Source organism: Carassius carassius, chromosome 28 (genome assembly GCF_963082965.1).
Source record: "Carassius carassius chromosome 28, fCarCar2.1, whole genome shotgun sequence".
Lineage (NCBI taxonomy): Eukaryota > Metazoa > Chordata > Actinopteri > Cypriniformes > Cyprinidae > Carassius > Carassius carassius.
In genome coordinates, this window is record NC_081782.1 from 9,686,062 (window position 1) to 9,693,916 (window position 7,855).

Genomic DNA, 7,855 nt, shown 5'->3' on the forward strand with positions numbered 1-7,855 from the left:
TCATCTAATATCGGGCGCCGTTTGTAAAGCTGCTCATGCTGAAAATAACAGCAACATTTTGTCACATTTAGCTTCAAACAATGTTTAAAAAACTGGTATGAATTTTTGACGGTCACTTTTTAGCACATTTACAACAATATTTATCAACTTAGAGATATTTTAAATAGTTAAATATAAATATTAAATGTTACACCTAAATGTTAAATGTTAAATCTAAATGCTAAATCTAAATCTAAATGCTAAATCTAAATGTTAAATCTAAATCTAAATGTTAAATCTAAATGTTAAATCTAAATATAAAATCTAAATGTTAAATTTAAATCTAAATGTTAAATATAAATTTAAATCTAAATGTTAAATCTAAATGTTAAATATAAATATAAATATAAATGTTAAATCTAAATGTTAAATATAAATATAAATATAAATATAAATGTTAAATATAAATGTTAAATCTAAATCTAAATGCTAAATCTAAATGTTCAATCTAAAAGTTAAATCTAAATCTAAATCTAAATGTAAAATCTAAATCTAAATGTTGAATCTAAATGTTTCGGTTGAAACTAAATATTTAGCTAATATGCAAATTCAAAATGCCGGAAGTGCCAAAATAAAAGCTCGATGAGGTCAGTGTGTGTTTATAGCATTGTGTTAAATAAGGAACGAATAAAAATCATCTCATCCGAGGAAATTGACTCTTGGACATGGATTATCGTCCTAAATACTACCTAAAGTAATAAACACGTTTGGAGAAACTGTATTTGAAGAGTACGCTAGTGTATGTAGATATTAATGTTAGGGAACAATGTGAGAGATGTGTACGTTTAGTTTTATTATCTGATCCACACTCCGGAACAGAAGAGGGCGGTATTGCGCCAATAAGCTGGATGCCAACCGCCGTTAAACTGGAAAGAAGACGAATATGTATAGAAAGGCTAGATGGCTCAAGGCGGAGTCAGCTGTGTCGTCACTTGGCGGCCATCTTAGGTCAGGAGACTGCGCTGCTGCTCCCTGCTGCTGTGGACGGAAGGTGAGTGACATACGCCAACTAAAATGCTCGTAACTTGCTGAATTCTTGACGGATTTACAAACGGTTTGGTTTATTACAAACCTTATTAACGTGGCTATGATTTGTGCTGATGCCGATGTTTAAATTGTAGCTTCACGTTTTGAGAAACGCTTAACATTGCAGCGTAGCTGTGTGTTTCATGGCTGCCCTCTACTCTAAAGTGATACCACAGTCGACATTTTCAATTATTAACAGGTTTCCTGAGACCAACAACGTTTCTTGACAACCTAATCTTTTGTCTAAATGTCATTTTGTGGATGTGGTTGTATTTATTTGCTGGCTAGCAGTGAAGAGGTCGTAAGTGAGTCACCAAGCAATTGTAAATTGGTGGGAGAGGCAGGGTTAGTCTTTCGTTTCAACATAGCTTTGAGTTACACATGATTTCCAAGTGGTTTGGTTTCTTAAAAACATCTTTACATTTGGATTACTTTGTTGGTTTTTTGTTTACAGAACTTCTGATTACGCTTGTGGAAAATGAGAGGAGGAGAGGGAGGGAGCTGTATTGATTATATTGTATTGATGGAAAGAGTTTTGTGTCCAATTGTGTCTTAATGTTTTTTTTTTTTTTTTTTTGTGTTTTTTTTTTGTAAGTTTTTTCTAATTGTGTGCCTTTGGACCTAAGTAAAAAAACAAAAAACAAAGACCCATCTCTTTTCTCTTTATTTTACAGAATGGCAACTTGAGACAGATTTATATTATACATAAATTTACACATGTATTTAATAATGTAAATATTAGTAATAAACTAAATTGCACTATTTCATGTTTAATGTACCTTATAAATATTGACATCATTACTGTGTGTGTGTATGGGTATACCTAGTACTTTACCTGTCTAGTCTACTTAATATACTATTTTCTTAATAAACTCCGTGGCTATAATTTTTCACAAGTATGCAGTTAAATAGCCGCATCCCTGAAGTTTATGACACACCAAGCCGTTTGAAAATCGGTTGAAAATTGAGCAAAATATAGTTATTTCAGCACTACATGCACAATAAACTTTAATGTTATAACTGGACGAGCGGTCCTGTCCTAAGATGGCCGCCGTGTGACGTCGTCGGGTCCCATTAGCTCTCAGCGCCGGTAAGCTATCTAGCCTTTCTATACATGTCTATGGTTACAATGGTGAGAATATATTTTTTTCACTATATAATTTTTTTAATTTAAGAGTACAAGTTATTTTCATACAGTGGTATTGATTTTGGAGTTAATAATCTATTAAATCTAAGGTGTAAAGTTAGCAACATTGAAGCAAAAGGTGTAAAAAAAGACGCTATCCTCCGGTTTCACAGGCAAGACTAATTGAGCCATGGCCTGATCCTGGCTTAATCTAAACCCTGTTTGTTACTTAAATAATATAGCATATTTGTGATTGTGCTGTAAAAACACGTTTTATAATGAATAACTAACAGGGGAGCTCCATTAAGTACACGACTCAAAAGTGGATTTACATAAACCATATATACATCTTGAAGACTATTACTAAATGTCTATCATCTGACAGTATAGTCTTTGATAAGTATTGCAGGTGATTGCAGGCACATTTAAAAGACATCAAACAGGCATCTGAGTTCACTCATTGTTGTCAACACTGCTTTAGATGAGTGTAAGTCATGTAATCAAACAAATCTACACACAGTAACTAAACACAGGTTATCTATTTTATTTGTCCATTTGCAATATTGATAATTGTAGGAACATTTGTGTTGGATAAAAAGCGAGTTACATCATTTACTAACTCAACATGCAGATGCAGTATATCACAAATAAATCACAGAGGAGACTGACTCTTGTCTGGATGTTACAGGGACAGATGAGACACATGTGTGTTTATCTGGTGAAGAGAGACTGATGAAGGAATGCTGCCATCAAAGGATTTGTGTAAGAACACTACAAAAATAAATGAAACATTTTAATTAGTGTAATTTCAAAGAGTTATAACAGCACTTTTCTTATTGTTGATTTCTGTGCATTTGCTGCAGATCTTTTGTGGTGGAGCAGGACCTGCAAGGAAAGGGGAAAAAAGGAAATACCTGAAACAAAAGAATAAAGGAATGACTTTTTGTATTGTGTGTGTGTGTATTTGTGTAGGTTATGAAAATGTCTGCAGACTGGTGTGTGCACTGAGGATGGAGAAGTCCACTGCAGCATCCGGAAATGGTCCAGAGATATGGGTGAGATGCTCCATCACTCCAGCTCTCATCAGGACCAGATGCTGCTGTGGTCTCTTCCTCATCGGTGGCCCCAGAGCAGCGAGAGCATCTAGAGAAAGACCAAAAGACACTGAGAATTTGATTTTGGTAAAGTTCGTTCTGCTGGTTTCTGTTTATACAATGAAGGCTGACTTTCAGAAGCTTCAAAAGCATTTATCTGAAGTGATTGACAGTGCTCTTATTACAGGGGCCTACAATCCTCGGATCCACCTGGAGAAAAGAGCCGTGCTCACAGACTTACTGGTGGTTTTGAACCAGTTCAGTGGTTTAGCTCACTACAAAAGTAATAAATTAATGCATGTACTTGTAAACTATGTGTAAATGCTTTAAAGGTAGTGGTGCTCGTGGAGAGCAGGCACACGATTGTTTGGAGCAGACACAGCAGCAGTCAGATTGTCCTGCACGTGTTCTTCTGCTCTCGCTTCAAGGTTGTGTGGTTCAGAGAGCCGACATCATGGTCTTCCTCATCCTGTTGCTCAACGACATCCCCGTTGAGAAGAGTGAGACTGTGAAGCACAGTGCAGCAGCAGAATTGGCACAGCTGTGTTGAGATGAGAGTAAGATGTGGGGTTCACCATCTGTAAATACATGATTGTTAGAACAGTAAGTTTGAATGAAGCTTTGTTTCATGTGTTTTTGATTTGTACATGTATGCATTTATTGTGATGCTAACATTTATGCATTCTTTTAATCATTTAGACATGTTTCTTGTTGTCAGTAAATAAAATATAAATATTTTATCTATTCGTGTATTAATTGCTTGACTGAAAACTGATGCATTCACATCAACTGCATTAGTGTATATTCATGTATAGCTATGTCACGACAGAAAATACATTTGGCTTCTTTTACTAAAATGTAATTTTAAGGGAAAAAAATGTATATAATTATTGGTTGGCATTTATCATTATTATTGCATGTAAGTGTTGGGGTGGGCAAAGGATGCAGTTCATTATGGGGTAATCTTCATTGTTGAGTAGTAATACTTACATTTTTAGAGTATAAAACCATCAGTCTTCTCCAAAGGTGAAATCTTCGAGCAGCTGTTCGACGTGTGCAGACATCGTAGAGTCGCTGAGAGAAACTGTACTGGACTGTGGAGTTAGTGATGCTGTGAAGTGGTAGTGCACCTGTACCTCTTTTTATTATTATTGCCAAACTTATAACATAAAAGATCAGGGTAAGACGGTTGTATTTAACAATAACAATCATAACGCCATAAAACAGTAAATAAAAATTTAACGTTCATCATATGAGATCCTATACAAGAAAAAAAAAATCACATAAAATAATTGAAAAAATATTATAGAAATAACGATTTGGGGTTTTCTAATTCTATTAAAAAAATAACATTAGTGGAGTTAAAAATATAAAAACTACAGGAGCATTGAGCAGCAAAGAGCGCCCTCTCGTGGCTGTAGACGGTCATGTTTTCTCTTGGTTCATGTCAAATTAATTTTGATAAGTTGCAGGACCAGCCAAACTATGAAAAAAGTGCGATTTATAGTCCGGAAAAAACGGTAGTCATTATCACGATAATCCATGTCCAAGAGTCAATTTCCTCGGATGAGATGATTTTTATTCGTTCCTTATTTAACACAATGCTATAAACACACACTGACCTCATCGAGCTTTTATTTTGGCACTTCCGGCATTTTGAATTTGCATATTAGCTAAATATTTAGTTTCAACCGAAACATTTAGATTCAACATTTAGATTTAGATTTAACATTTAGATTCAACATATAGATTTAGATTTAGATTGAACATTTAGATTGAACATTTAGATTTAACATTTAGATGTAGATTTAATATTTAGATTTAACATTTATATTTATATTTAGATTTAAGATTTATATTTAACATTTATATTTAGATTTATATTTAACATTTAGATTTAACATTTATATTTAACATTTATATTTATATTTAACATTTAGATTTTATATTTATATTTAGATTTAACATTTAGATTTAACATTTAGATTTAGATTTAATATTTATATTTAGATTTAGCATTTAGATTTAACATTTAACATTTAGGTTTAACATTTAATATTTATATTTAACTATTTAAAATATCTCTAAGTTGACAAATATTGTTGTAAATGTGCTAAAAAGTGACCGTCAAAAAATTCATACCGTTTTTTTTACATTGTTTGAAGCTAAATGTGACAAAATGTTGCTGTTATTTTCAGCATGAGCAGCTTTACAAACGGCGCCCGATAATCTAATGCTCACTTAAAAGTACACTTAAAATCTAAATGTAAAACTACAGTGAGCATGTGCAATTAAACATGCAGCATCAACCATACATGTTAATTAAAAATAAATGAAATCCAAAATCAGCCAAAAAGCAGTAAGTTAAAGGAGCTATGTTGAGGTTTTTACTTAAAAAAACATCTTTAAGATAGAGTTTTCATTTGTACATGTATGAGCCAACCATGATGTAAAAAAAGAATGACACCTCGACTGTCCACGTGGAGGAGTCGGGCCCGAATTGGCGCGAAAATACACAAAATGTGACGTCATGCGCGTTCTCGTCTACTTGGGCATAAAACCGTACGGCACGCCAGCCATTATAGTAAGTAGCGGCAATAGTGTTTTTAAATGGACTCTGCGGATGGAAAGAAGCGACCAGCCAAAAGAGCGTGCGCACTGAGAACGAGCATGAGACTGGCTGCAGTTCCTCTAACGGCCACTGGTGTCAGTAAAGGTTAGACATTTCAGAACCTATGCAATGCTCCTTTAAATTGATATATACAATAGGTTATAAGTTGTATAGTTAACAAAGGTCTGGCAAAAGGCAGAAAGATTTTCTAGGGAAAAAAAAGATAATACAGACATCTTACAAGAACATTTAAGGACCAACAAAATGTTGCAGCAGCTTTTCAAACAAGATTTATCAAAGGTGAAGGGGATGGATCTTTGAGATAAGGACCTCAGGAAATAAAAAGAAAAGGAAGGCTTTGAAACTTCAAACATCAAACACAGCAGAACCTATACAATACATCTAAAGAGATGGAATACATGCACTGTAAGGACATGAAGTGACACCCTAGAAAAAGCCACGATAGAAGAATTATTTATAATGCAGACTTCTGAATTTTATATCCCTGAATAACTAGAAGAATGAATGGTGATAGCCATTGACTCTTCACCGTTTACATCTTAAGCAAAGAGGCTGGGGTGCAGAGGCTGTAGCTCTTGGTCAGATGCACAGAGATTTGTCAGAGATAGACAGTGAGAAAGGCAGAAAGGAAAAAGCATCTAATAACACATGGGTGACAGAAAGAGAGAGGAGAGAACAGTCGCAACTGCATCTCCAAATGATCCTGTCGATTTGCACTTTTAAACGAATAGCTGTAAATGACATGAACTTAAAGATGGATGAAAGCACATGAAGAAAGCAAAAGAGCAGCAAAAGGAGGCTCGAGTGGCTCTTTTCTTCCTGATTCACTTTGATTTTGACAAACAAGCCCCACCAATCTAGCTGGAACAATACAGCATGTGCACTTTTGCTGTAGGGCTCTCTATTTGTAGCTTTAGTTTGATCATAACTGCAGGAGAGCAGAACACCACAAGGTCTACAAGGTGGAATTCGGAAGGGGTTTGACAGCATCGTACCACCATGCAACCCTGAATCTTATTATAACATGGTTCTGGTGTCAGTGTCAGTGTATGGGAAGCACTTGACAGTATGTGTTTGTGTGGAGAACGCTCTGTTGAACGCCGCCGTGTAAACAGGCAAAACAGATACCACACACAGTAATATTTCCCTTCAAGACTGAATTAATGACATATGGTAAAGCGAGAAGATTCATTAGAGTTAATTATAATATAACACTATCTTTTTGTTTGATCACACAGAGTGGAAGTATTTGTATGAAGCTGTTTTGTTGGTTCCAGAGATAATTTTTCTGCCTTCATTAAAATGGGAAACTGTGAGCCATGAAATTACTGAATGAATTATTGTCATCTGTGCAAATATTTATGTAATATCAATATGCAAAACAGGATGCAGGAGATAAGTTATTATGATTATTGTGCCATTGTTTTCCACTTTAATTGATTTTTCTCTGCGTGAGTGGGCATCATTAGTGTCAGCTTTTATTCTTAGATCTTTCTCCCACATAGACTGAGGGACGGTCTCATGTTTGTGAGAAACTCGGAGATTACTTAAATTTGGACTAATTGCACAAATATTACGCTATTTGTCAAACAGTAAAGTCAGGATCAAATTATATTTCAGTTTGTAGGTTATTGTAGCCATATATACGTGTCACTGAGAGTGAGAGTTTACCGTGTTTCTTGCGTATAGTGTTTGATAGTGTTTTCATTCATTACTAGCACATTGCTCTATAATATGAGCAAACACTTCCCTCTTGTGGACAATGGGGTAATGTTTTTCAATCTATCTGTAGTCTATATCACCTGTCTGTGACAGTAAAAATTCAAACCACTATAGCCTATTAAATACCCGAGGAAAGCTGTGCCTGTGTGTTTACGTTCCCAATCAATTCAATTCCTGTTGTTTGATTGGCGCAGGACTTCCTAGACGTAAACTACG